General features: G+C 38.2%; 1 protein-coding gene across 3 annotated transcripts in view; it reads right to left on the bottom strand.

Moving 5' to 3' along the window:
* Positions 1 to 5,000, bottom strand: part of LOC114654708 (vasculin-like) — a 48,457-nt gene that overhangs the window by 8,305 nt on the left and 35,152 nt on the right. The gene's annotated exons all lie outside the window — the stretch shown is intronic.

Here is a 5,000-nt window from a genome sequence, read left to right as displayed (position 1 = left end):
GGGTGTGAGACAGTCATGGCAAAAATGACAGAGGCCGAGCCACGTGCAGCTGAGGGGACAGCTGTGAATTTCAACAAGAGGTTGGTTACGCCAGAATAATGAACGAAGGGGTGAATGTGATGCCACCAGTCATCAAAACAAAAGGTAGGCATGCAAAACATTTGAAAATTCCTCTGCCCATCAAATAGGTCCCCCTGGAATTCAGTTTTCCCTTCTGATTTTGTGCAGGCACACTAAGGTGTGATCACAGATCTCCTTGTGTTCACGCATCTTTGCGTGCCGTTTCTCTTTTGATTTAATGCATAACTCGTGCAAAATACTGGCCAGTTCTTCAGTAAACATGCATTAGCAGATGCCTGACCATGGTTTCATCATACACAACAATGTGATGAAGTCTGTTTTAAGGTTGCAGGTGCATTACTATCTTTTTACTGGGCTGCTCTGTGATTGACAGACAGTAAAGTTTGTTAAAATGGTATTGAAAAATGCCACTTCGTTGGTTGTTACTTGTTTTGGCATGTGCACAGTATATTCTGTTACCAATAAATTCTTCAACAGGAGCTCATCAACAAAGTATGGAATATGACTTAGTAAAAATAACAATTATATGATTCATTACTTGACACCCAAGAACTCTGTGCAAAGACATTTTAAAATAAATGTACTAATCCACTTTCATGCCAGCCATTTTACTCAGGCAGTGTATTTTCGGTGGGGGGGGACTCAAATTTAACCTCTGTCATATCAGGGATTAAACTTGTTTAAAATTAAATAGTTTTAAGTTATATGGAAAAAAGGGAAACATAATTGCTTATACTGTGCACTTTTTGTTTTTAATTATTTTTTGGCACTTTGAGATGTGCCTGGGCCAGATGTGAGCAATTCCCATACCCCATCCCCCAAGTGGAAAAACGTACTGCTGCTACCTCTGATTCTGTTCAGGAATAGCTTTTTTGTTTTTTTTTTTCATTTTTTATTATACACACACACACATTTTTGATGCGCATGTGTCAGATATGACCAAATTTAAAAGGGAAACAATGTATAAACATTGTTCTCAAATGCATTCATTTGTGTCGATTTAAAATTTGTCATTACCTGCTGCTGAAAATGTCTGGCCCAGCTAAATTTCATAGTTTGAAAATCTGGCACAACTGAATTTGTAATTGAATAGTCCCAACTGTATGCCCTTTTATGGTCAGAGAAAGCCTGGACGTGCACAGCAAGGTAAGTGGAAGGAGAGGTACAGCTTTATGGTCAGAGAAGCCTATAAATATATTATAAGTATTGCAGACAGATAAGCCAGATGTGCAGATAAAGTCTAATTTATGACCACCAAAGCGGGTACGAAACATGTTGCACCAAATCAAAACAGCCTAGCAAAGACAGGAATTCACTTGCAAGAATGTTAATATGGATGTTGAAATCACCAAGAAGAGTGACGGTCTGGGAAAGGGAACTTAGGTGGGTTAATAATTCACTCAGATCAGATAGATCCATTGTATTTTGGGGATGATCGAGAACAACAAGCAAGTCAGGACTATGCCCGTTGTTAGTTTAAAAGCCAGACACATGAACCACAATGGACCAACCTTTGGGATTCTTTTGATGTTTAACAATTACGGTGACCCCTCTGCCTTTTCTTGAGCCGAGAGCCACTGTGAAGTAAATATATCTGGATGGTGTTTCCTCCATAAGAGACGTAAATTACTTTGGTGTTTGCCAAGTTTCTGTTAAGCATAGCATATCAAAGCTGGAGTCTGTAATGAATTCTGATAGCACCAATGCTTTGTCATTATGAGATCTTATGTTAAACAATGCAAAATTAGCTAATGAGGGTTCATTTTGTACAGATCCATAACCAGAGAAAGCCATGAGTAGGATGGTGTATTCCTGAACAAATGCTGCCAGTGAACTTTCCATTTGCAGCCTGGCGGTGGTGGTGACCTGACATGCAATGTAAATATTCCAGGCAATTTACAATACCTGTTTTTTTTTTTTTTTGAATATCTCAGTCTGACCATTTGCTCTGGACAAACTGTTTAATATGCAGGAGTTCACCACCAGACTCTCTCAGTATAGTATAAAGCCAGTACTTATCCAACTGTAGTACAGCACACTTAAGCAGTGCAAATCCAGTAAAGGCATAGACAGAGGCCACTGGAGGATCAATGCATTAAAAACTAGGAGATAAGATGGGTATGAAGATATTGATCAAAATTCGGAAGCAAATGAAGCATGTATAGGAGGAAGATAGCAATCCAGTATATACATTAAGAAGACAGAACATTCCCAGTTCCTAGATATCCACAATGCAAACAAAAATGTTCACAAATTGGGCATCAGGGAGGAGCATGCAATCAAAAGAAAGTTTCACTCAATGAAGCACAAACAATTGAAATCAGTTGTCCCTCGGGTTACAAACTCAGTCAAGGCAAAATCCATAAAAATAAATCCAAATTCAACACAAAAAGTAATTAATTGCTTCCACAAACTATACATACAGTAAGAGAAAGTAGTTCAGTCTGCTTCCCCAGGAGCCTACACCGTAAAGCAATGCGCTGCCTACTATAGACTAGAAAAACTTTACCAATAGCTTGTTGTATACATTAAAAAAAACAGTCTCCTTAGGAAGTACAGTCTGCTCTGGCCCTTCTTGTACACCATCACTCTGCTGTCAGATCAGTCCAGTTTGCGGTTTATGTGAACACCCATGTACTGGATCTGCAAAACTTTCACACCCTCTTCATGAATGATTTACTGGTCTCAAAGGCTCTTTAGCATGTCAGACATCCATCACAAACTCTTCTGGCTTGCTGATGTTGGGCTGTAGGTGATTTTCCCTGCACCACAAGCCTCCTGTATTCCAGCGTATCTCCGTTATCAATACAGCCTATAACTGAGGAGTCATCCGAGAATTTCTAAAGATGGCAAGATGGTATTATACTGGAAGTCTGTTGTGCAGAGAGTAAAAAGAAAGGGAAACAGGACAGTTCCAGGAGCTGCTACAGTATTACATGGCACCATTTCTTGCACACAGTCCCTGAGCTTCAAAAACTGCTGTTACTTGGTCAGGTAGTCCATAATGCAGGCGACTATGGAGGCATCAAAATGCCTAGCACAATCCTTAAAGTACTGACTTCCTGGGGGATGCTATTGACTGTAGATTTTTGTTCTAACCAGTTTCACAGTTAGGGAGGCATTTTACTTTTAATCAATCCAATTATTGAACAGGGTGGTCTTTTTCCTCATGTTAGCTTTCTTTTGTGGATTCCCCTATTAATTAACCTTTTTCCTAGAGAGTTTGCTCCCTTAATTGTGTCCCAATTATGATAGTTAACAATATGTGGAATAGACATGGGAGCAAATGACACTGAATAAGAAAAGGCTGTGGTTACTTCACTGTCAGACCCATAATTTTCTTATGTAACATTTTATTTCTTTGTACAAGAATGCTATTATAAATAAACAGTACAGTTCTATTTTGAATAAACGTGTCACATTTGCTACGATAAAACACCTTGAATTGCTTTTTTTAAATACAGTAGAACCTCGAGATACGAACAGCTCTGTATACGAGAAATTCAAGATACGAGGAAAGTATGAGCGAAAAATTCGGATCTAAATACAAGCATTGGCTCGCGTAACGAGCCACAAGCCAGGCTGTGGGTACGTGTGACGCATTTCCCGATCCGCCTCGACGATTCGCCCAAGCTGACGCTGCCCGCCCGTCAGCTCACTCAGTGTTCCTTGTTCTCCCATAGTGTAAGGATCTACGCGTTTGTGCGCTTGTGATTTCATTGTTTTTTTTGCATTTAACGTGAAAATAATTATTCCACGATACCTCTCAAGAAGATTGCCGCCTCAGATAGTGCTGCAAAGAAAAAAAGGAAGCCATGGCCGTTGAAATTAAGAAAGAAATCATAGATAAACATGAGAGCCTTCTTGAATCAGAGGGGGACTCTCCTTCCCCACAGTAACCCGTTTCCTCCTCCCCACCTCCCTATCATCTCCCTCAAGCCAGCCAGGACTCTTCATAAAGGTAAACTACAGTTATATTATTTACCAGTGTTATTTATTAAAGGTAAACTACAGTATATATTATTTATCAGTGTTATTTGTTAGGAAAATTGATTTTTATGTTGATATTTTTGGGGGTGCGGAACGGATTAACTGGATTTCCATTATTTTCAATGGGGAAGTTTGTTCTAGATACGAGAAATTCGCTATACGAGCTCAGTGCTGGAACGAATTAAACTTGTATCTCGAGGTTCCACTGTATATAAATCATCTACCCTTACCTTGCTGAATGAACAGTTACAAACAAAGGCTAATCTTTGAAAAGCATAAAAATAGCTATTCACTATAGCGCCTTTAAAATCAAAGCACCAAAAACTCGCATAAAAAGAATGAACAGAGGAATGGAATTCCTACTTTGTCTTAATACAAGGCTCACCATATAATAAGCAAAGAACCCTGCCAAACAGTTTTTAAAATTCTGCTATAGAGATCTAGTCATAACATTATACAGAACCTTAGTGTGCACATCACAAAAGACAGCCTTAAAAAAAGACCGCTGTAGAACATGACAAAACAGTAGTCAAGATAATGAAAAAAATATCACACGTTATACATTATTTCTATTAAAATTATCAGAATCTAGATATTTTATTTTATTCATTGACAAAGATCTACACTAGAGTTACAGTATTTGGACTAACACCCACACAAGAACTGATTAGACTTAAGGTTCAAGAACCATCAGGTGAACTATTAATTAACAGATTCTTGGAGATTTTGTTATGTCAAATGGAAAAAATCTGAATGTGAACAAATTTTCTTTTTTTGGCAAAAATACTAAAAGTATTCTACTTCTAGATGTTAACTGAATTAAGAAATGGTGTGAAGTCACAAATCCACATTGAAGTAGAGTGACTATAGTCTTTTAAAGCTGTATGATCTTTTTTGGCTATGCAGTGAAAACAAAAAATGAAAAAGTC

The sequence above is a fragment of the Erpetoichthys calabaricus genome, chromosome 7 (genome assembly GCF_900747795.2).
Source record: "Erpetoichthys calabaricus chromosome 7, fErpCal1.3, whole genome shotgun sequence".
Lineage (NCBI taxonomy): Eukaryota > Metazoa > Chordata > Cladistia > Polypteriformes > Polypteridae > Erpetoichthys > Erpetoichthys calabaricus.
This window is presented reverse-complemented; position numbering and strand designations above follow the sequence as displayed.